This window comes from Micromys minutus (genome assembly GCF_963924665.1).
Source record: "Micromys minutus genome assembly, chromosome: 4".
NCBI classification, from domain to species: domain Eukaryota; kingdom Metazoa; phylum Chordata; class Mammalia; order Rodentia; family Muridae; genus Micromys; species Micromys minutus.
In genome coordinates, this window is record NC_137973.1 from 29,353,696 (window position 1) to 29,379,890 (window position 26,195).

A 26,195-nucleotide genomic window follows, 5' to 3' on the forward strand; every position below is an offset into this window, starting at 1 on the left:
GGTGATAAATAGCAATGTAGAAGTGTAAGCTGAATAAACACTTTTCTCCCCAACTTGATTTTCATTGTGATGTTTGTACACAAATAGAATCACTGACTAAGATACTTGCTAACTGTGGTCTGACCCACCCCATGGTTCGTGTGGCTAGCAAGGTTCTAAAAATGCCCAGATTTTTCCAGAAAAACTGCACTCATTGGCTAGCTAGTAGAAAGCTGTTTGCCAATGCTACCTGTTCTGGTAACCCCATAAAATGAAAACTCCAGAGGCTTATAATTTATCAGCCAGATTGATAACAGTAAAACCTCAACTCTCAAAAGGCCTGCACAAAGAACTCAAAACTCAACTGACTCAGATACACACTGCAAAGCTAGATGGGGCAAATGTTCCCTACATTACTCTATTGTCCTTCTAAAATAGTCATACTTCCCTTGGCTTTTTTAGGCCACATAGTTCTGGTCCAACCTTTTCCTCCACCTTCTCTCAACCCCCTATCTCATCTCTCCCTCTCCATCTCTGTCTGTCCCATCTCTAAAATATTCAGCTCTGCTCACTATTTCCACTGCCCAATCACAGCCTCTAGTCTTAAGAAATCACTTGACTGTACCTGAATGTGCTTTTGAGGGGGCAGAACATACAAACAGCAATCCACAACAAAGACAGGCCCTTCTCCCACTGTTAGGAATCCCACTCAGAACACCAAGCTACTCAACCATAACATATATGCATATGGCCTAGAGTCTGAACCCATGCTAGTTCTCTGATTGTCCATTTAGGCTCTGTGAGCTTCCATGGGACTAGGTTAGGTGAGTTGATTCTGTGAGCTCTGTACTTGTGGTATCCTTGACACATCTACCTCCCAAAATCCTTCCTCCCCGTCTTTGCAGGATTCTCTGACTTCTGCCTAATATTTGGTTAGTTGTAGGTCTCATCATTTGCTCCTATCCATTGCTGGATGAAGCTTCTCTGGTGATGTATGTGCTGGGCTCCATCTGTAAATGTGGCCGAAAACCATTAGTAATCACTCCATTTACTTGTTTCCCAGTTGTTTTTGGTTCTAACATAGGTCTCTGGACTCTCTATCCTCTAGTCCCTGTCCCTTCAGGCAGATCCAGGAATGGGTTCCTGCTTGAAGCATGGGTCTCAGGTTGTACCAGTCACTCACATGTTTTCGACTCTCACAACTTCTGTGTCATTATTACCCTAGGACACCTTCCATGTGGGATAGATTGTAGGTTTAAGGGTTTTGTTTGGTCTGGGTTGGTGTTCTAATCCCTCTATTAGAAGCCCTACCTTGCTACAGAAGATGGCTAGTTCAGGCTTCATATCTCTGCTCAGGATCATTGCTAGGCTTAACTCTGTAGATTCCATGGAGTTTCCACTGCCCAGGATTTCTTTCTCACCACTAAAATGATTGTGAATTCCGCTGATCTCTCCTCCTACTCTCTTCTTCCAATACATTTGCTCACTTTGCGTTATTAATTTCCACCTTACACAAGGTCCCAGAAAGTCTCTTTCCTTGTCTCTTTCTGGAATGATCCTTGTATTCAACACTTAAGATCTCATTGATATTAAGGCTGTGGTTCTGTCATATCATTATCCTATGCATTACATCTAATATCCACTTTCAAGTGAGTTCATTCCATGTGTGGGTTACATAAATTTCTGGTGCACTGTATTGTTATACAAGAATGAAACAAAAGAAGAAATGATCCTTGGAAGATAGTATGGATCCAGAAACACTTGATCAGAAAACATGTAAATAAACACCAGAACTCATATACGAAATACTACAGAGCAGCCTTTTCCCAGAACATTCTCAGACTAGATCAATTTAAACACAATTGGGAGGCACATAGTATAGATTGTATTTGGGAATACATAAAAGAAAGAATGAGGTCATAGGCAGATTCAGGGCACACTAAGAACAGGACTAAGTATACCCTTTCACCAGATCAGGTTCTATAGCTATGTGCTTACATATACCAAAAATAAACATGAAGAACAACCTAGAGAATACAATGCACTTGAGGTAAAAAGGCCTTTGCTTTGTTTATGGAGCCTTTATCACGACTCTCTAAGGTATTGCCATTCTTTTGACAATGTTCCTACAATCTCTCCCTTCCATGTTCAGAATGCCAACCTAAAGCCCAGTAAGTATCTTTCACAGCATTTTGAAGAAAACTTCCCTAACCTAATAATAATCATAAACATATAAGAAGCCTAAAGAACTTCAAATAGATTGTAGCCAAAAATTAATTTCTCCTGACAAATACTAGTCAAAATGCCAAATATTCAAAACAATGAAAGAATACTAAAAGCAGTAAGAGAGAAAGAACAAGTAACATATAAAGGATAACTGATCAGAATTGCAGAACATTTCTCAATAGAGACTATGAAAGCTAGAAGATACTGAACAGATGTCATACAGACACCAAAAACCCCAAAGCCAGCCTAGGTTACTATATCCAGCAAAACTCTCAATTACCATAGATGGAGAAGCCAAGATAATCCAGGATAAAACCAAATTTACACAGGACCTGTCCACAAATCCATCCCTACAAAAGATAATAGTAGGAAAACTCCATCACAGGGAAGAAAACTTCAGCCTAGGGGCAAAAAAGAAAATAATCTTCTTGCAACAAACCCAAAAGAAGAAAAGCACACAAACATAATTCTACCTCTAAAAACAAAATAACAAGAAAAACTAATCACTATTCCTGAATATCTCTTAGCATCAACAGACTCAATTCCTCAATAAAAAGACATAGACCATTAGACTTGATGTATAAACTGGACATGTAGCAGGAGTTCTTCTACCTGCCCTCCATTTTGTGAACACTCACACTGCCAAGAAACCACTCCTTGTTTGATTATGGCAGGAATCAGTTTAAGACCAGCTCAACTGGAGGGCAGGGCATTTTTTTCATTTTTCTTTCCTTTATTTTATTTATTTATTTATTTATTTATTTATTTATTTTTGCATTGAGGATGAAGTAGATAGATCCAGATTAAATACAAACTTGGGTTAGAAAAGCATACACCTATAATCTGAGTCTTAAGGCTGAAAGACACACACCTTTAATCTAGATCTTAACTAGAGGACACACTATTAACTCTGTCACACCTTCTGCTGGAGGCCTATATAAGCACATAGAAGAAGGAACTGCTTTGTGTTCTTGCCTGTTTGTTCTCATTTTACTACCAAGGACATTTCTTCACTGGCATTAGAAACTACATCTACAGGATTCCAGTATATACTGAAGAACAGCTGAGAGCTCAAACTTTGTGGACTAAGTAAGTACTGATTTTTGCAATTGTTATATTAGCTGGAACTCAGCCTGATTGCTATTCTCAAATGTCTACATTCTATTTTTAATAGATATTTTATATTTACATTTCAATGTTATGCCTGTTCCCAGTTTCCTCTCCAGAAACCTCCTATTGTATCCCTCTGCTTCACTGAAGGTACTTTCCCGCCAGCCACCACTCCCTTCTGATTCCCTACCCAGGCATTCCCCTACACTGAGACATCAGGCATTTACAGGCAAAGAACCTCTCCTCCCATTGATGTCAGACAAGGACAACCTTGGTTATGTATGTGGATGGAGCCTTGGGTTCCTCCATATGTGCTCTTTGGTTGCTTATATAGTCACTAGGAGCTCGGGGTGGGGGCAAGGATCTTGTTTTTTGATAGTGTTGTTCTCACTGTAGACTGCAAACCCTTTCAGCTTCTCCAATCTTTTCTCTGACTCCTATATTGGGGACACTGTTCTCAGTCCAATGGTTGGCTGTAAGAATCCACAACTGTGTTTGTCAGGCTCTGGCAGACCCTTCCAGGAAACAGCCATATAAGACTCCTGCTCCAAAGCACTTCTTGGCATCAGCCTTAGCATCTGGATTTGGTGTCTATATATAGGATGGATACCCTCGTAAGGCATTTTCTGGGTGGCCTTCCCTTCAGTCTTGCATCCACATTTATCTCACTATTTATTCTTTTGAGTATTTTGTTTCCACTTCTAAGAAGGACTGAAGCATACATACACACTTTAGTCTTCCTTATTCTTTAGTTTCATCTGGTCTATGAACTGTATCCTGGGTATTCAGAGATTTGGAACTAATGGCCACATATCACTAAGTGCATAGCATATGTGTTCTTTTGTGATTGGGTTGCCAAATTCTGGATATTTTCTAATTCATCCCTTGCCTAAGAATTTTATGAAGTCATTTTTTTTATCATAGCTAAGTAGTATCATACTGTGCAAATGTACCATATATTCTGTATCCATTCCTATGTTGAAGGACATCTCAGTTCTTTCCAGCTTCTGGCTATTATAAATAAGGGAACTATGAACACAGTGGAGCATGTGTCCTTGTTGTATGTTGGAACATCTTTTGGGTATAAACCGGGTAGTGGCATAGCTGAGTCCTGAGATAGTACTATGTCCAATTTTCTGAGAAATCATTGAACTGGTTTCCACAGTAGTTGGACTAGCTTGTAATCACAAGCTAACTGAAATAGTAATCATCTTTTACTACATCCTCCCAGCGTCTACTGTCATGTGAGTTTTTTATCTTAGCCATTCTGACTGTGGGGAGGTGGAATCTAGGGGTTGGTTTGATTTGCATTTCCCTAATGACTAAGGATGTTGAACATTTTGATACTTCTCAGCCATTCAGTTATCCTTAGTTGAGAATTCTTTGTTTAGCTCTGTACCCAATTTTTAATAGGGTTATTTGGTTCTCTGCTATCTAACATCTAGGTTCTGTGTATATATTGAATATTAACCCACTGTTGGATGTAGGATTGGTAAAAATCTGTTTGTTGCCACTTTGTCCTATTGACAGTGTCCTTTTCCTTACAGAGCTTTGTAACTTTATGAGGTCCCATTTGTTGATTCTTGACCTAAAAGAACATGATGAAGAGTCACTTATTCTGATAGTATCAATAAGTTAAAGGGATGAATCAAAAATCAGAAACACTTGATTTATCCTGAGGAATAAGCACCTTTGGAGCCAGACTTATAAGAAAGCTGGTAGTGGCTGAGTTAATTGAATCTCTGTGAGGACTATTGTGTCCTTTAGACTATATATCTAACACACAAACTGAATAGATGAGAGATACAGGCAGAGTTCTACACTTATTTTACATAAGGGCAGTAATAACAAAAGCTTAATCATTGATATCTGTTGAATATATGCTGCAGCCATTGGAAAACAGCCACTTTTCTCTCTTTTCAGCCCCAGCAGAACAAGCATAGGAGTTCCAAGTCTGCAGAGGACAGAACTCACCAGTGGAGGATGCAGACTATGAGGTACTGATATGGTGAATCCTGACAACTAAAGTGGTTGAATTAAGAAGCATTTAGGATATTCTTAAAACACACCCATAAGTGACTCTGAAAACAGGTTTCCAAGAACAATTTCTGAGGGAGAAGTACAAGACTAGTAACCAAATTGGGAGAAGTCATCACAAGGTCTGTGGGTCTGAATGGAACAACACTACTGAAAGAAGAAAGCCACATTCAGAGGTTTGGGGCTCTGCATCCTGCCTACCATATAGGAGCTCTTCTAACTGCCCTCCATTTTGTAAACACTAAGACTTCTCAAAAGTTAAGGACAACACTCCCTCCCTGATCATGTTTTATGGCAGGAATCAGTGCAAGAGCAGCACAAAGATGAATAATCACCATACAAAGATTGACAAGGTCCCTTCATTTATGGAAGATTGACCCCAGTAAGCAAAGCGCACTGCTGATAGATATTCTTCCTGTCTGGTCTACCTGTGGACTTAGGTAACTTACAAAACTAGTGCAAGATTTTAAAAATTTTTTTTTGGCTTAAGTTGTAGTAAGTATGTCCAGTTCAAATATAGACTCTTTGGGTAGAAAAACACACGCCTTTAATCTGAGTCTTGGGGCAGGAAAACACACCTTTAATCCAGATTTGAGACTAGAAGACACACCCTTAACTGGGCCACACCTTAGTGTAAGTGCAGCACAAAGGTAAAGAATAGATGTGCAGACATTGTCTTGATCCCTTCTTTTATGGATGTTTGACCACAGTAAACATAGCCTAGTGATGTCTTTCTTTTTTTAAGATTTATTTATTTATTTTATTTGAGTATACTGTAGCTATTTTCAGACAGACCATAAGATCCCATTACAGATGGTTGTGAACCACCATGTGATTGCTGGGAATGGAACTCAGGATCTATGGAAGAGCAGTCAGTGCTCTAAAAAGTGAGCCATCTCTCCAGCCCTCTAACCCCATTACTCCTATTCTGATCTGAGTTACCTCCAGAACTAAGGAAAGCCAAAAACTGGATTGATAACTTTTACTCTTTTTTTTTCTGCTTAAGTTGAAGTAGATAGATCCTGTTCATACAGACTCTTCAGGTGGAAAAATATACACCTGAGTCTTGAGGCAGAAAAACATACACCTTTAATCTACATCCCTGGACACCTTCAACTAGGCCACACCTTCTGCTAGAAGTTTATATAAACACATAGAAGGAAGCTTTGTGTCTTTGCCTGTTTGCTTTCATCTTACTAGCAAGCATATGTCTTCACTAACATTAGAGCCTACTTCTTCAGAATTCCCATATATACTTAGAAACATCTGAGCCTTAAAACTTGTTGACTAAGTGAGTACTGACTTTTGCCATTGTTGGATTAGCTGGATCTCATTCTTATGTATTTTTTTCCCAAATATCCACTTTCTACTAATATAGAGGAATTTAATCTGGATTTTCTTTACAAATCCCTAAATAATACAATATACTTAAATCAGAATGTATAACATTTTTCAAGCTCATTCAAAGTTTGATATAATAACTTCTGTGTTTTCTGAAATGAGAGCCAGGATATGTTGGTTAGAACCAGACATGGTGAAGGTGGGAGGGGTGGCCTGGAAGGTCAGTGCTGAGTCATCCCTTCAACTCTGGGACCAGCCAGAGTGTAGAATAGAAATTTTTATTGATTAGTATATAGTTTATAGATTATATATACACATACACACACACGAGAGAGAGAGAAAGAGAGAGAGAGAGAGAGAGAGAGAGAGAAGAGAGAGAGAAAGTGAGAGAGACAGAGAAACAGAGAGAAACATAGAGAGACAGACAGAGAGTTTTAACAGTCACTATGAATCTGTATTGTTTTTAGAAGAACAAATGTTAAAACCTAGAAAGAAAATTGCACGAAAATACAAGTATCCAAGATCATAGAGGGGGCAATTTAGAAGAAATTGAAACTAACATCTAAAGTGTACTTGTAATTGTATCCTTTAAGATGAAGAGTAAATAACTTCTAGTTCTTCTTTCAGATCAACTTTAACCTCCAAAGAACCTCAAGAAGAAATGTTTGAGGACCTGGAAGTCATGAGCTGGGGCTATACACATATCAATGTTCTGAAATTCTGCTATGAGTGGAACATTACCAACTTTTCCTTTTGCATGGAGGGAATTCAGAAAAAGATTACAAGCCCAGTGTTCTCATTAGAGGTCAATGGTAAGGAACTGGGATGGTGTTTGAGAGTGCACCCAAATGGGATTGATGTAGAAAGCAAAGATTATCTGTCAGTTTACGTGGTACTGCTCAGCTGTCCAGAGAGTCCAGTTTGGGGAAAGTTCCAGTTCTGGATCATAAATGCCAAAGGAGAGAAATGTCAAACGATGAAGAGCCCCGGTACCATGAGGTTTCTGCAATATGAAACTGGGGGATTCGATAAGTTTATACTTCGAGACTTTCTTCTCTCCCATCAACATTGTCTTCTTCCTGAAGACCGGCTCACCCTCTGCTGCCAGTTGAGCATAGTAGGAGCCTCTGTTAGCATGCCTGGACAGAACAGGGCACCTGCAATCAAGGATCCAAGGCACATGTTGACAGATGACCTAGGGGAGCTATGGGAGAAGTCCCTTCTCACAGACTGCTGCCTGGTGGTAGCTGGGCAGGAATTCAGGGCTCACAAGGCCATCCTAGCAGCTCGCTCTCCAGTCTTCAGAGCCATGTTTGAACATGAAATGGAGGAGAGCATAAAGAACCATTTTGAGATCCCTGATCTGGATCCCGGAGTCTTCAAGGAGATAATGGGCTTCATTTACACAGGGAAGGTGGCACCACACCTTTATAGCCACTCCATGGCAGTTGGTGTGCTAGCTGCTGCTGACAAGTATGGACTGGAGGGCTTGAAGGTCATGTGTGAGGATGTCCTCTGCAGGAACCTCTCTGTGGAGAATGCTGCACATATTCTCATCCTGGCTGACCTCCACAGAACAGAGCACCTGAAGACTCAGACCCTGGATTTCATTGCACTTCATGAATCTGAGGTCTCTGAGACCTTGGCATGGAAGTTAATTTCAAAGTCACATCCTCACTTGGTGGCTCAAGCATTCCACTCAGTGTCTTCTACCCAGAGAGTTTAATTATAATTGTAACTAAAACAACTAAAGTGGTTTTCAGAGCTGGACAGACACGACCTACACGTGTCTTCCAACAGCAACAACCACTGTTGTTACCAGTGACTTCTGGTTAGACAATGTATGGCTGGAACATTTACAGTGGGAAAGGCAGTATGGTGGCTCAGGCTAAAACACCTGTGATACGTTAATATGGTGGATGAAGGAAGGGCAGCACTGAAGTCTGCAACACTCTCCTTGACATTTACCCTGCTGTCTAATGCCTTAGAAACTGGTATTCAACTTGCCTGAAGCACAGCCCAGCTGAGCCTTTTTGGAGAAATTTCTCTGCATTGGACTGAGCAGAATAGATGATCAAACATGTGTACTAATGTAGATATATAATTTTTCACCCAACTTATGTGTATTGTTTAAATTAAACATTTTTTCTTCCAGCTTTCTAGTATTTATCCTGTTGATTGGGAGCTGTTTTAATGCTCTAATTAAGACTTTAATAGTTTCATTTAATATTTTTAAGAGAGTGAGAAATCATGACTTGCTATTGGTTTCTGTACAATAGTTTTGACTTTTTCCCATTTAATTTGATGTTGACTATGGGCTTGTTCTATACTACCATAAATATATTTAGGTATACCACCTTTGCCCAGTCTCACCAGAAGGAATGCCGTTTTAAAGACGTTGCCTGGACTCATTTGAATGATTGTTTTGTTTTCCTTCTTGTTTGTTTTTCTCTTTCAGTTGGTTTATGTGGACACTTATATTTTTTTATTTTTTATATTGAAGCATTTCTACACCTAGTGAGACAAAACCTATTTTTTGTTGTAAATGATTGCTTTAATGTTTTCTTAGAATCTGTTTGCAATTATTGAATGTGTATTTTTGCATCAGAGTCCATAAATGAAACTGAACTGTGGTTTGGGAATCAGTGCAACTGTAATTTCATAAAATAAATTTGGCAAAGTTCCTTCTGTTTTTATTTTGTGAAACAACTTAAGGAGTATAGGCAGTAACTCCTCTTGAAATGGCTGGTAGAATTTTGCGTGAAAAACAGCTGGCCCTTCTCTCTATCTTTTATTTATTTTTTTGATGGAGAGATTTTAAATGGCTGCTACTATTTTATGGTTGTCTGCCACTTTCAGTGTACGAAGACCATGTAATTTGAACTGGAGTAGTGTTTCCTTTGCCAACTTAGGTGCCTTTGGTTTGGGGCACACATGTTCCCCACCCAACACAGCCTTTACTCATAACTGTCACCTCCATCCCATTTCCAGTTCTGCCTCTCCTTCTTATAATTACAGCACTGTTCCTCCATATTTTCCAGCTCCCCATCTTATATTCACTTGTCATAGTGGCAGAGTGTCAACAGAGTATGTAACTATCTACATCTTTCCCAAACACCTTTACATGCAAATATTGAATGCAACAGATAGTCTGGATCAAAAGTATTGAACTAGTGCTGAGACTCTTCTCTCAGACTTTGCTGTTGCCCACGGTCAGAAGATGCTGTGACTAGGCAGGGATTTGAGAGATGGGTTCTGTACCAGCTGTTAGGTGCTGCCCACATCTCTGCCCACCTGAGAATCATGGCTGGGTGCAGGGAAGGGGATCACTAGGTTCAAACTTTGTGCTTGTATCTTGCCCACAGCATCAGTGCCTCGAGCTGTTGTGTCAATGTTTTTTATGGTATCTTCTGACCCTGAGATGCTCACTTTGGTCTCTTGTATTCTGTTGGTGATGTTTACATCTATGACTCCTGATCTGTTTCCTAGATTTTCTATCTCCAGTGTTGTCTGTTTTCTTTATTGTTTCTATTTCCATTTTTAGATTTTGGGTAGTTTTGTTCAATTCCTTCACCTGTTTGGTTGATTTTTGTGTTTTCTCTTTAAGGGCTTCTACTTGTTTCCTTGTGTTGTCTTGTATTTCTTTAAGGGAGTTATTTATGACCTTCTTAACCTCCTCTAACACCATTATGAGTTGTGATTTTAAATCAATATCTTGCTTTCTCTGCTGGGTTGGGATATAGAGGACTTGCTGTGGTGGCAGAACTGAGTTCTGCCCTTTGAACTTGGTTTCTGTTGATTAGGAACTTGTTCTTGCCTCTAGCCATCTGCTTACTTCTGCTGTTAGCTGCTCTTGCTGATTCTGACAGTGGCTTGACCCTCAAGTAAGCCTGTGTATCAACACTACTGGGGGATAGCAACCTCCCAGATGGTCTCGGTAAAGAGAGCTGTGGCACAGGGTCTGCACAGGGTACAGACTTAAAGCAGAAGGATCCTGTCCCATACTGCTTCTTGGTTCCTGTGTCCTGAAGGCTCTGGGCTAGGCTGGGGGGGGGTATGTTTTTCTTGGGCCAGAAATTTGAGCAGTGGTGGTCTCACCTTGGCTCTCAAATGTGTCAGCACTCCTGTGAGATTGGCTTTCTATCAGTGGGGTCTGAGTCCAGATTGCTCTGGCTATGGTTCAGCTCTGGGCTCAGGCCGATACCAGAATCCAGGGGTTGTTTTGTTTTGTTTTTTATATTGTTTGCTTTCAGATTCTGAGGAAAAGGACTGAAGTGTATATTTTACATAGAAAACAAACCCGGCCCAGGTTCTTCCAGCATCCCTCAGTCACTACCTAACATACACGACTGTAACCTTGTATTTACCAGCCCAAGGAATAGGCTGCCCTTTCCCCAGAGGCTATATATATATCAGATATTATTGAGCACTCTCCTTTCCCTCTCTCCCTCCCCCGTCTCTATTCCCCTCTCTCTCCTTCCTCTTTCTCCTTCTGGCACATGTGCCCATTCTTTCTCCTTACCTACCCCTATCAATGTCAACATCCCTGGCCTCCTTTCTTTGTGCCAGTGAACTTGCCAGCCTGACAGAAACTTCCCAGTAACCCTGATTTTAATATATTCTAATCTGGATTGAATCATCTCTTTTCACCAGTAAAGAAATAACCAGTTATCAGGTTTTTTATGTAAAAAAATACATTTTAGATATTAGCCCTCAGTCAGATGAAGAATTGGTAAAATCTTTTCTCATTTTCTAAGCTGCTTCTTTGTCCAAATGACAGTGTTTTTTCCTTACAGAAGTTTTTCAGTCTCATGAGGTCCCACTTACTAAATGTTGGTCTTTGTTATCGCTATCAATGTTCTGCTCAGAAAGGCTTCTCCAGTGCTATTCCCGACTTCCTTTTTCTTTCTTTCTTTTTTCTTTTTTTTTTTTTTTTTTTTTTTTTTTTTTTTTTTTTTAACAGTGTACATACAATCATTTAGTTTTACCTGCACCATTTGTTAAAGAGATTCAATATATATTTCTGGCATTTTGAAACCAAAATTCAATACTGATATTTGTGTGGATTTATGTCTGGGTCTTCAGTTTGATTCCATTGATCAAAAAGTCTGTTTTATGCCAATTCCATACATTTTGAGGGTTCCCAAGCTGGATAATGAGCAGTATAACATTGCCCATATCCTATTCTTTTATCAGAGAATATGGCAAAAATGGGTCCACTCTCTACCCAAATCAGACTTATTCTTACTCAACTAGAGTAAGAAATAAAGATGAGTCATGATAAAGCCAGTTAGAGTTTTGTTTCTTTGCCATAGAACTGGCTTCTCAGGAATAATGTGATCAGCAGTCTATTAATCTAACTGATAAGGTTCGAAGGCATTTGTCACCACTTCAGTACTTCTTCCCTTTGTCCTTTCCCCAAACCACCCTCTCCCATACACCAGGTATAAAAGCTAGCCCAGATATTTCATTAAATTAGCAGAATTTTATACCTATGTGTTCACTGCCTTTTCAGACCGTACTCCCCAGGCACACAGATCAAGAGCTGGATGGACTAAAATTGACTTGTCTGAAGGCAACACTGGAATCTGTTCTGTGTAATTTTAAAAATCCACACTACGTCTGGCTAGGTTCTTGAATTGGTAGCCACATGGGTCGGGGACATCCTCCTCATTCTCCATCTTCTCCTCCTCCTCCCAGCTCTGGCTTCTCCCTTTCCAAAAACTTTGTTTCCACCTACCCTTCCTTCTCGTCCAATGACTGGCCTTGTTTTATCTTATGCTTGCCTTCACCTACATAAAGACAACTTACACTTCAGTACACACTGAAATTCTCAAGTAGGTTCTAATGTCAGTGAAGAAACACAGTTGCTAGCAAAATGAAAGTAAGCAGGCAAACACACAGATTTTCCTTCTTATGTGCTTATATAGGCCTCCAGAAGAAGGTGTAGCTCCAGATAAGGATGTGTTTTCTAGTCTCAAGATCTGGATTACAAGTTTGTGTTTTTCTGCCTCAAATCTCAGATTAAAGGTGTGTGGGTGTATGTTTTTCTACCTGAAAAATATTTGAACTGGATCTAACTACTTAAAAACATTTATAAAGAAAGGTATGCCTTCCCTTTTGGGATTTAAGTACACAGGTAGTCCAGATAGGAACAGGAAGAACCATCACCAGTGTACTTTGGTAACTGGGATCAAACTTCCATAAATGAAGGGACCATGTCAATCTCTTGCACACATATCATTTACCCTTGTGCTTGTCTTAAACTAATTTCTGTCATAAACATGATCAGGGAAGCAGCATTTTCCTTACTTGTTAGAAGTCTGGGGTTCATAAAAAGAATGGTAGGTGAAGAGTTCTTACATGGTGGGCAGAAAGCAGAGCCCCAAATCTCTGAAGATGGCTTTGTTATTTCCTTTATGTCATTCCAATTAAACTCATAGACCTTATCAAACTCCTCCCCATATGGTCGGTGGTCTTGTACTTCACTCACAGGAAATCTTCCTTGGAAATCCTTTTTCAGAGTCATTAAGGGTGTACTTTAAGAATATCCTAGATGCTTCTCAATCCAACCACTTTAATTGGTGGGTTCAGTTTTTCAATTCCTCATCATCTCTATCCTCCACTGGTGAGTTCTGTTCTCTGCAGACTTGGAACTTGTTATGCTTACTCTGCTGGTCCTGAAAAGGGAGAGATTTTGCTGTTTTACAAGGGCTGCAGCATATATTCAACAGATATCAAAGATTAGAGTTTGTTTTTACTGCCCTTATATAAAAGGAAGTGTGAAACTCTGCCTACATCTCTCATCTCTCCAGTTCTTTATGTCTTAAGCCTACAGTCTAGAGGACACAGAAGTAACTACTGTATCAGGCTATATCAGCCACTCCCTGTTCTCCTGTGTGTCTGGCTCTAGTACTGCTTTTGGCTCAATACAGGATAAACCAATCATTTGATTTTGATTTTTGATTCCTTTCTCAGACTTATTGCTACTATTAGCATCACTGACTCTTCATTAGAAGCCCAGGCCAAATGTGACATTTGAAATGCCTTTAGGTGATAACTGCACAAACTCTTTGTCGGAAAGGTGTTCTAAAATTGTTCTTTCTTAGTTCCTGGAAGATGATAGTTACTTCTCACAGAACTAAGACCTCCTGGGCAGGAATCATAGGCATTGCTCAACAAATCTGACTAACAGAGTGGCACAGGCTTAGGACTTTGTGTTGGGCACTGGTGTGATTGTGTGGGTAAGCTGTAAGACCCAAAGTGATTTTGTACCAAACAGGAGGCAGACTGGTCTTGAACCTGGGAAGTCCTCACATCAGACAAAGCAACTATCCATTTCAAGAGAATAAACTGAGAGAAGTTCACAGAGGCACACACACATACACACACACACAAAGAGAGAAAGAGAAAGACAGAGACAGAGGAAGATGCAGAGAGACAGAGAAAGATAAACAGACAGACATACAGACTGACTGACTGAGTGAGAGACTATACACACAACCTGTGGTTGCTACCACAGATTATACTGTAGAGAAGACGGAAATTTTTCACAACTCTGGGTACTGGTATCTAAACTAAAGTTGCTTTAACATGACTGACCTGCAGAGGTGAAAGAACAGTTTACTTTCTAACATCTTGAAGGCAAACGTAACTATTATTCATAAGTATTTATTGTCATCTCTGACGCTTTCTGCCTTCACATAGCAACCTAGGCCTAGTCTTGGAAGCTCTTGTCCTCCAAAATATTTAATGTAGGCCTAGAACATTTTCAGCTTTTGAGATTAAACCTTAGTAAGGTTAACCCTTACTGTTTTTTTTTTTTTTCCTTTTTTCTTTTTTTCCTGTGGAGAGCAGGTGTGGCGGCAGTTCAAAGTTGGCGATTGGGTCTCCGGCCTAGTCTTGTGACTAGCACCTGACTTCTCCTGCCCCCCCTCCCTGAGATTAGCCACTCCCACCGTGCAAACTGTGCAGGAGCACCCATGACTCCAGATCAGGCCAGATGACACAGACCTATGAACTGCAGCCACGAAGCATGGACTGAGGAGGTGGAGTTGAGAGAGGATAAAAGGGACTGTGCTTGGGAGAGAAAGAGAAACAGAGAGAGAGAAAGAGAAACAGAGAGACAGAAAGGGACAGAAAGATTTTCACTTGCATGCTGTAAGTGTCCTGAATAAACCTCTTTGAGAAGAACGCTGTGTTGTCGCTCCTTTTCTGCTGGTCAGAGATGGTAGCAACATTTTCTTTCTTTCCTGAGCTCTGGCTGGGTGTTCTGTGGGACCAGGAAAGTTTGTTAGGAACCCAACAGGAGCAAATAATGGAAATCACAACAGGCCTTTGTTTGAGCTTGCTCACTCTCAGTGTACTGTCAACAAGCAGTGAACTGTTTTGGTAGAGAAGAGCTCAGAACATCCATTTGAGTAAGCTTTTATAGAACACAACAAACAGGGTCAGGGGGCAAGGGAAAAGGCAGTTAGTGGTTCTGGCCTCTCAAGCATCTAACTGGAAAGCTACTATGGCCTTTAACTTAGTTGACTGATGCTAGGAGTCAAACCATAAACTTGACTTCTGCTTCCCTCTGCATTGGTAGTTGTTAGGCAGGGGAGGGATGTTAGGGATTAATCTGGAAATGCTGGATTTGTTGGAGAGGATGAACCTGGAGGCCAGGACTTGTTGGGTCAGCCTACAAACTGGAGCTAGGCTTGGGTTTTGTTGGGGGGAACTTAGAAACTAATACTAGGTACTGGCCTGTTAGTTTACCTGAACACAAGTTCTCTAAAATGGAGTCTGAACTTAAAAGATTTGGTCTCTCAACAGAAACCAAAAGAGGACGCTAGATTACATGAAACTGGCATCCAGATGGTTGAGAATTGCCTTTGGATACTAGGAATAAAACCCGGGTTCTACTGAATGGCAGCCGGTACAGTCATCTCTTCAGACCCTGTCACACTTGGTTCTGGTTACACACCTGTGGTTGTTCTCAGCATGAGGCTATGTTAAAGGCGAAACTGACAAGTGAATTCTGAGAGCTTCTGGGGCACAGAGCTAGCAGAGCACAATCTCTAATTCTAGGTTCATCTTTGTACCTTTGATCCATGGAATGAAAATTTCAGCCTCTGATGCTATTGTTTCTACATCTTCCAACACTCAGTTGTCTCCAGTCTGGATCCTGACTATTCCTAATATTAAGTTGGGAGTCCATGGAAGTATTTTATTATCTTCTCTATTGCAAATGTTTGCAGTCTTTTGGACCTGCTCTCTAGCTCTATCTTGTCTTACTGGAACTAAGATGACATACTTTCCTTGTAAAATAAATTACATTACACTGTATAATTTATAAACCATGGAATTTATTCCTACAATCTGAGGGTCAGGAAGGATCAAGATCCTGGCACATGCAATTCTTCATAAATGGCACCTTCTATAAGAGATATAATGGTAGAAGAGCCAATTGGCAATCATTTTTTCATGTCCTTCCTCCTCTTTGTCTCTGTGATAGTAGCTCAAATAGCCACACCTGGCCCCAAACCCAGGGTCAATCCTGTTGTTCTTTCTCTCCAAATCCTTGCTCTATCTGAAGTGTGTTGGGTTTCCTGGATGGAATTTTTATATAAGAGTACTTCCTTATCCCTGAGGATTACCATACAGCCAAATTACCTTACAAAGGCCCAACTTTTTTTCCTTTTTATTGAATATAATTTTTTCATATAATATATTAAGATTTGCCTTCCCCCAGCTTCTTCCAGCCCCTCCCAACTTGCTACTGATACAAATGCCCTACTCATCCAAATGCACAGTTCTCACTTGTTCCAGTTAAATGACATGCAGACAAACAAAACCAGCATGAAAAAAAACAAAGAAAAAGCACATGACACATACATGCACTCACACACAAACACACAAATCCAATAAAATGCAAAATCATGAACCAAAACATACAAGCAAAATGTCTAGACAGAAAGAAAATGACCAAGCAAAAAACTGAGAGGTAAGAAAAAACTACTTTCAGCTTTTTTGTGTAGGTCATCAACTTCATATGGGGACTACTCTTAAATGTCATTTATTTATTTAACCAGGGAAAGTCTGTTGGAAAAAATCTTTTTTTTTCTTTACAGACAGGTATGAGTTGGAGAGAGCATCTTAGTCATGGATAGGAGATTGTGTCCAATTCACTGCTCCAGCTCTGACACCTGGTCTGGCCCCTTGCATGCTGCCACAGACTCTGTGAGTTCATATATGACTCAGTCCTGTTCTCTCAGAAAGGAACTGTTTTCTTTGGTCATCTATCCTCCCTGGCTCTCACAATCTTTCTTCCTCCTTTCCTTCTTAGTTCCCTGAACCTTGAGGGGAGGGTTTGACAAAGGCATGCCATTTTAGATGGAGTCTTCTAATGTCTTTCACTCTGCACATTACCCCGTTGAGACTTGTCTTGCTTAACATCACCTTAGGAGACAGAGTTCACCATATGAACTGTGGGGAACAAGGTCAGCCTCAGTCCATGAGGAAGCTGTTTGTGTGCTTCCTGTATAGATTCAGGGAGATTCAGTATCCATGTTATTCCACCTTGGGTGCTAACTTCCCAGAACCTCTAACGTAGAGAAATATGCACCAAGCTGTATACTAGTTATGGTTCTTTTTCCTAATCAATATATTCGTAGGAAATTTTGATCTCATAGAGTAATTGAATAAATACACAATAATTTATGTTACTTCTCTGCTTTTTATTATGTCCCTTGTCCCTTAAATGAACTTTGTCTTAGTGGAATCTTACATTGGTGGAACATAATTTATTATGAATTTTGTCTTCCTTGTAATTCACCAGCAAAGGTTGGGAACATTCATACATTCGCATGTATTTCCTTAAAAATGTTGTGTCACAGGTGTCACATTTCTAAGCGTTATGAGAACTACTCTCAATCTAAGGATACATGGACCAGCATTAAAGCATGTTGCCCAGCAGGCACAAAACCTGTTTTCAGGTTCTAGAATAGTATTATTTATATCATAATAGAAATAATATAATTAATAGAATATAATTAATTTAGTTGAATGCACCTGGCCCTTACCTGTTCCTACAATTGACTCCTTTAGATATATATTTGCCCATAGTTTTTCATAAGAGAACTCTAGGTGCCACAGTGAATAGCAACCTCAGTTTCACTGGCACCTTCTTGTAATGTCTATAAATAAGTCAATAATACAAACTTTCAGTGAATGAAATTCCAGGGCAGTGAAGGAGACACTGGAGAAGCCAAAGACTTCAGACAAGGTTTGCAGTTGTCTAATTCAAGAGAAAATTCACTGTGACTGTCACTCCAGACAACCCTGCATAACATTGTGACTGACACTGAAAAGCAACATTGTGCACTTGTGGACTCATGACAAATAGCTAAAACACAGAATACTGGTTTGGTAGTTTGGTTGTTTTGGTGGTTGTTCTTGTTGTTTTGAGAAACTGTCAGTCTTCGAAGATGACATGTACACCTAAACTGACCATTCAAGTGTACTATCCTGACACTTGTGACTAATTACCAGGTTTTAGGGAGATGTATCTGTAGCAACAGCAGATTCTCACATTCTTACATGCCCTCTTGTGTGTCCTTTGTGTTATTCTGACATTTCAGTTCTTAAATCCCTACTATCTTAACCATATCGTATATTCTCTCTTTATTTTTAAAACAGTTTCCTCCATTTCTTTGGAAATGCTGTTGTGGTGTCACTGCTTAAATACCAAGGAAGAGTCACAGATTTTATTGACCATGTTGATGAATATATTCTCACCACACTGCACTGAACAAAAAGACAAAAGAGCACAGTTAGTCCGATAATGTTGCCAAGGTAAAAGGCTGACAAGCTTAGTTATTTCTCATAATGCATAGGACTAAAGGCAGAGATTCAGGTGTCTCATGGAGATCTCAGCAGTATACTGGAGACTTGTCCTTTTCAGCCTCTAGATGGTGCCACACTGCCTAGCTTGGGATCCCAGCCAGACTCATGAAAGCCTTGGCTGCTGTCCTTTCTCTGCCTCTTTCCATTTTTCCTCCCATTATAAGGACTCCTGTGATGCCATTGTCCACTTAGAAAATGAAACAACCTTCTTGTCTCAAGCTCTTAGAAATAGATAGGAAAGTTCAAGACCATCCTGGACTTCAGAATGAAACTGAGGACAACATGGACGAAAGAAGAGTTTCTCAATTTGTGGTTCTCAATTTTGAAAAAGGGTCAAATATCATATATCCTGCATGTTAAATATTTACATTATAATTTGTAACAGCAAAATTATAGTTACAGATTAGCAATAAAATATTTTTATGGTTGGATTTTACCCACCATGAATAACTATATTAAAGAAACAGCATTTGGAAGGTTGATTTTCACTTGACCAGAGAAAATCCTTCTCAAATAATTAAAGAAAAAAAGGAAACAAACAGGAAATAGTAATAAAGAAGGAAAATAATTATTGAAAGATTCAGGTGCTTTGGGCCTTTAGAACAGTGCAATGTGTTCAGATCCTGCTTAAGACTCGAGAATTGGAGTTCAATTTTTACATTTTACATTTGCTTCTATGTCTTCCTAGAAAATCCTAATTACTTATAACTCCTAAAAGATTAAATGAATGTGTAGAAGTTACTGCCTGTAGGACGAGGAGCTAATCTAAAGTAATTGGTTTGTCTCTCCTACTTAAGAGCAAGCCAAATGGAATCAGCAGGGCAATCTGGGCTGGGAATTTTATATCACAATGTGATAACAAAATAATTCCCTGTTTTGCTTTTTTTTTTTTTTTTTTTTTTTTTTTTTGCATTATCTGCTTGATATCTTGATTTTATTTTCAATACAAATGTTAGAACTAATCTTTTTGGGCTGAGAAATGGCTCAGTGGTTAAGATCACTGACTGCTCTTCCAGGGGTCCTAAGTTCAATTTCCAGCAACCACATGGTGGCTCACAACCATCTGTAAGGGATCTAATGCCCTCTTCTGGTGTGCCTGTTCCCTACTTCTGTATTCATGGACAGTGGAAGAGCAGACTTTATTCATAATATCCTGTCTGATTTTTGTTGGTTGTTTAGATTACTTTTCTTCCATATGTTAGCATTTTGTCTAAGCTCCACATCACAGTTACATGGCAACAGCCAAGTGTGCCTGCCTCACTATAAAAGGGACTGCTTTCCCCCCTCTACTCTCTCTTGCCTTCTTGATCTAGTTCTGTCCTCTCCCTCTTTCCCCTTTCCCCACTCCCCTCCCCCATCTCTCTTCCCATGCTCATGGCCTTATTCCTCTTCTTCCTCTCTCTCTCTCTCTCTCTCTGTGTCTCTCTGTCTCTCACTGTGTCTGTCTCTGTCTCTCTCTCTACTTTCTTTCTCTCTCTCTGCCTTTCTTAGTCTCTACTACCCTCTCAACTTCCCTCACTATGCCCTGAATATATTATATTCTGTACTTTTGTTGTGTGGTTGGTTTCTCAGGAGGAATGAATGCCTCAGCATGGACCTGTGGAGGCACCCCCTTCTCCTATACCTGACTACACATCCACCAAACATATTCCTTCTCCCTTTATCTTTAGATGAAACAACATAATATACACTAATTCTTTGAGAATTTCACTGATGGACACAATACATTTTGTCCCTATTTATTCACGTTCTTCCTCAGTACGTCCTACTGTACCTCCAACTCCATCTCTTTTAACTTGTTAATAAGAAAGTCCAATTTGTGTTGGCCATCAAAGAACAAGAGACAAGCCAGAAAAAGCTGACTTCCCACCTGCCATTAGACTTTGACTGGAAAATTACATTTTCACAGATGTGCAAAGAGCTAGGAAAAATTACTGAACTTTCTTTTGATTATTTCTTTATTTATTTTATTGTTTTCTCTAATTTATATTTGTGTAGCAACCCTGTGCCATGTACCAGAGGAATCCAGAAGAGAGTGTAGGATGCCCTAGAAATAGAGAAAAAAAAGTTAAGAGTGTCCATTATAGTCCTGTGAACTGAACTTGATTCTTGTGGAAAAACAGTCAGTGCTCTAAACTGCAGTGTGTTATTGAGCAGTAATTAAAATAACCCTGTTCTCTAAGAGCTGTGCTAGTGGATTTGCTGTGAACTTTACACAAGCCATGGTCATCTGGAGAAGGGAACCTCATTTGAAAAATGCTTCCATCAGATTATCTGTAGGGGAGTCTCTGAGGCATTATCTTCCCTGTACCCCTCCACTTATTTTTGTTTTGTTTTTCTTTTCTTTTTTAAAGTCTATTTAATTTTTTTAGAGTCTAGATTTATCCCCCTCCAGGTCTACCTTTTGACTGTTCCATATCCCCTATGTCCCTGACTTGACTCCACAGAAATGCTTCCACTGACACCCACTCCTGCCCCTTCAGACCTCCCCACTCCCTGGAACCTCCAGTCTCTTGAGAATTAAGTGTATCTTCTCTGAATGAACTCACACCCAGCAATCCTCTACTTTATAAGTGTTGGGGGCCTCATATCACCTAGTGGATGCTATCTTGTTGGTGATCCAGAGTCTGAGAGATCTCGGTCGTCCAGATTAATTGAGACTGCTTGTCCTCTTACAGGGATGCTTTCCTACAGGGCTGCCCTTATCCTCTGCTTCTTTTAGCTTTTCCCTAATTTAACCATAAGGGTCATCAAGTTCAGTCCATTGGTTTGGTGTGAATATCTGCATTTGACTCTTTCAGCTGCTTATTGGGTCTTTCAGAGGACAGTCATGATAAGTTCCTTTGTGTGGGCACTCCATACCCTCAGTAATAGTGTCAGGCCATGGAGTCTCTCCACTTGGACTGGATCCCACTTTGGGCCTGGACCTGTTGCTTTGCTTTTTTTCTTTTAATTCAGGCTATCTATACATAGGTGGATAGGTGGGGTTATCCTAGAAATCACTATGTAGACCAATCTGGCCTCTAAACTACAGATCAATCTCTGCCTCATGAGTGCTGGGATTAAATGCATGGACCAACACACCTGCCTACAACATTTTCTTGATTAATGATTGCTATGGAAGTGCTCAGCCTATTGGGGGCATTGTCACCTTTTGGCAGGTGGTCCTAGACTAAAAAAAAAAAAAAAAAAAAAAAAAAAGCAACCCAGTAAGCAGCACTGCTCAGTGTCTCTACTTTGGTTTTTGTGTTGGTTAAGTTTCTGCCCAGACTTCCCTCATTACTGAATGTAAGCTGGAAGCTGTATCAAAACCTTTGTTTTTCAAGTTGCTTTGGATAATGGCATTTCTTCACAGCAATGGAGAAGAAATCACCACAGCTACACTTTGGTCTTTCATAAATTATATTATAAATTTACATCTCTCAATTAAATATGGGTTGAACTACCATTTTGAACATCTATCACAGAAACACAGTGAGATGTACTGACTCTTTGGTGGGTCCAGGTCTTTATGGGAGGCTAAAGAAGAAGGCACAAAAAGAACAGAGTAAGGGAGAAAGATGGTGACAATGTAGAGAGATAGCCTAGCATGTAGGGGGACACTGATTTTTGTCTCTTGCAAGATTCAAACATGCTTACATGAAAGCACACACATATAAAGACAATTGTGCAGAAAATAAAGACGCCTTAAATATTCAGTGGGTATCAGAGACCCCCTGAGGCCTTTGATTGATCACCACTGAGTCCCAGAATTCCCTGCCTGCAGATGTGTGTATTTCCCAGTATATAAATACTTCATTTTTCTTAATTAAAACAGCATTTTTTGTCCAGTATGAAAACTGAGTAAAAAGTACAGACAGTTCCACTCAAGAGGTTCTTCTCTTAACATCATCTGTATTAGTGTGTCTCTGTGTCACAGCTGATGAGTCTGTTCTGGTGCTTTATCCAGCCTTCACAAGGGGAAGACAAAATGAAACCTGTTTACAGCAATGTAGATAACAGGTAGCTTACTGCTAAAGCTAGCCTTTTCCACCTTCCCTTAAGTACTTACAGCTGATGAAATGCCTGGACCACAATGATTTTCCACAGACTCACTGTAAAAGCTCCACATATCCCACTGTCTATCCCAGTCAGAAAAGCAACACTGCTGCTTCCACAGAAATGTGGAATTGAGCAGCTGAGTATGCCCTAAGATCTCTTTGGGTATTTGGAGTGGTGCTTCAGGAAAGGATCCTTTGTAGAAGATAGAGAGTGGTATGCTTCAGCCAGCAAGTGGAAATAGGGCCCCACCATTGACTCCTTATCTGAAGTCCTGGAGATCATGGAAGCATATGTGGTAATAAAATCCAGTGCCTGAGTTTTCAGTTGCTGTGCACTGTGCAGGTGAGGATGGGAGTGTCACCAAGCAGCCTCCACCAAGAGAGGTCCCTGCAGAGGACATGGTTTCTACTTCTGACATCTTTAGTGGGTCATAACATGTATTCCTTTGTAAATACTGAGTAATCAGTTCGGTGGTTTATTGAGGACCTTGCAAGATAAAGACAGAAGGTGAACAAACTCTATAAATAACATCATGTTTAAATCTTTCTTCTTTGGTTATAGTTTAAAACTTTTGAAGCACTATATTTTCAATAGTATTTGGGAAATTTTACAATAAATAAAGTTTTATCTGATCCTGTTCACATAACCCCTCCCTTAACTCTTCAATTTCCACCCTCTACTCATATGAACATCAGGATCTTATTTATTCATTATGTCTTTTTCTAAAACAAAGTTTTCTCTGTAATCTAGCAGTTCTGGCCAAACTTTGTAAACAATGATGGCCTTGAGTTGTCTGCCTTTGCCTCCCAAGTTCACTACCATGCCAAGTGCAAATTAATTTTTCATAATCCACTTGGTTCAGTTTGTGCTCTGTATATACTTATCAATGGTGGATATAGAATGTATGTGTTGAAACTTCAAGCCACCACACCCTTATGAGCAGTAACTCTCCTTTCCCCTAAACCATCATCTTGACAGTTACTGCTTTAAATTCTTATTTGTGCTTGTGAAGAATGTGCATATGGTGCCCTCAAATGCCAAGGAATCTCTTAGATCTCCGGGAACTGAAGTTACAGACTGCTGAGAGAGATCCTGTGCATGCCAGGGACTGGAAAGGTATTCAGCAGCTTTTCCTGTGAGCCATTTTCTCAGTCCACCCCAGCTACTTTCTTAGGGATGAAGAAACAACTCTGAAAGTCTAGCTCACTCTCTATAGCTTTTGCGGTCTAAAATAATTTAGCAGGGATTAAACGGGTTTTCATGATTCTATTCATGATTTTTTGACAGTTTGTCACTATCTATGTCCTAACCTAGAAGTTCCCATATGGACCAGCTTAGGCTCTGACTAGCATACTCATTTTCAGCACAGACCTTCGTTTTAGGATATTGTCAGCAGCATGCTGCTACCATCTTCCCAGAATCCCTTATCTACAGTTCTGTAAACTGTGCTGTATCAAATTTCATTTTTAATTTTCTTAATGCAAAGTCCTTTTAGGAACAGTTCTCACCTGATATGGAAATTGAACAGGAAGTAACAGAGCTCTCTCCATGTTGTCTTTTTTAGTGACATCTTCATTACTGTGTTCCTGTGTTTTACCTGACATGTCATTAGTAGTCATCTAATCAGCATCCACAATGGCCATGAATTAGAGTTCCTTTCATGAAAGATGCATAGTGTTTGGGAAATGTGATTCTAAAAGAGTTAGAATGCTGCAGGTGTTTCTGAGAAAGTAGTCTTGCTAAGTATCTATCCTTCAGTAAATCTCCTTGCCTAGGAATGCCTTGATCAGTCTCTAGTATGAGGTGGGGGAGAAAAAGTAGAATGAAGAAGAAAAAGACAAGAATGAGGAGAAGGTATTTATGTTGCATGCATCTTGCTCTCATTTGTTTATACTACTGATAAGTCAAAAAAGGATTCATTGAATTCTCCAGGAGGAGATTCCAGGAATCACAAATGAACCATGATTCCTGTTTCACATGGCAGTACCTTGTAACATTTCTCAAAGTGGACAGACGACACCAAAGTTAAATTTAAAAAAAAATTAAAGCATGGTTAAGGATCCACAGAATGAGAGTCAAATAACACAGGACAAATTCGAAGTTATCCAACTCAACACAGAATCTGTTATTACTGCAATATCTTCCAGACGTGCAACAGCCTCATTGGTATAGATTAACAACATTAATGTCCTTCAAATCTATGTAATCACTTGATATCTGCCTATTACAAGCCATTGTTTTCTCTGAGAACCGATGACTGTGGGCTTCTAGGATAGTCTTTCATCCTGGAAAAAGTAGGTTTCCCATATGCCATTGTGTCTCCCAACAACAGGCACTGTGTCCCAGGTTTTGCCAAGGTGTGTGAGAAACAACAGCATCTTAACTGTCTTTTAATGTCACCTTTTTCTATAAGAAATTATACTGTAAAAGAATCAGGACCCACCTGCAGACTGCTGAGACGCCAGAACAAGGGCAATTGCTCTCCCACCTGAACCCACGGTAAGCCCTAAGCCTGCCACATAGGGCCACCAGCTGTCCACTGAGGCAATGCCAGGTTACCTCAGAGGGTAGATAGGGTGATGCATTCTAAGACTGGGTTCTTTCTGGCCCAGTGAGAGGGCCAGGTGACCACCATCAAGACTCAAGGCCTGCTCACAGATGGTTGAGACCCCAGAACACCCTTGCAAGTGCTCTTCAACCTGAGCCCACAGGGAGCTTGCCACACACCCTACCAGCTGTCCCAGGAGGGAATGACTGGAGCTCTCAGAGGACAGATATCACTCAAGATTCAGGAATAGGCCACAGATGGCTGAACTCCCAGAACAGCCTCACAAGAGGTCTCCAACCTGACCCCACAAAAACCAGAACAGAATCACCTCCATCAGAATGCACTGCTTGCATGCACAGTGCCAAGTACCCAGAAGCAATCTCTTTCCTCAGTCCACTGGCCCTCAGACCCACAGGACAAACAGTCTCCTGTAGGAGACAATAATATCACCTATAGATAACAAGATTGCAAGAGGAAAGCAAAAGAGCCTAAGCAATGGAAACTAAGACCACCTGGCAACACCTGATCCAAGCTCTCTCATGACAGCAAGTAGTGGATTGCCAAACACAACAGAAAAACAAGACTTAGACTTGAAATCATATTTCATGAAAATCATGGAGATCTTCAAGAAGCACATAAAAAACTCCCTTAAACAATTACAAAAACACTCATAAACAAATAGAAACCTTTCAATAGGAAACAAACTATCACTCAAAGAACCACAGGATAACACAATCAAACACAGGTGAAGGAATTAAAAACAAAAATAGAAACAACAAAGAAATTACAAAAGAGACAACCCTGGAAATAGAAAACCTTAGAAAGAAATCAGGAATCATAGATGCAAGCATCACCGACAGACTAAACAAGATAGAAGCAAGGATCTTAATGGCAGAATATACCATAGAAAATATTGACACAATAGTCAGAAAACATATAAAAACCAAAAAGATCCTAACCCAAAACATACAAAATATCCAGAACACAATGAAAGACCAAACCTAAGGATAATAGGTGTGGGAGA

At 40.0% G+C, this 26,195-nt stretch overlaps 1 pseudogene across 1 annotated transcript in view; it reads left to right on the top strand.

The window, feature by feature from the left end:
- The first annotated feature begins 7,354 nt into the window (after positions 1 to 7,354).
- LOC308420025 (TD and POZ domain-containing protein 4-like) overlaps positions 7,355 to 26,195 on the top strand; it is a 37,741-nt pseudogene continuing 18,900 nt past the window's right edge. The window contains exon 1 of the transcript in view: positions 7,355 to 8,397. The product of the transcript in view is annotated as a TD and POZ domain-containing protein 4-like (transcript). The remainder of the gene's footprint in view (positions 8,398 to 26,195) is intronic.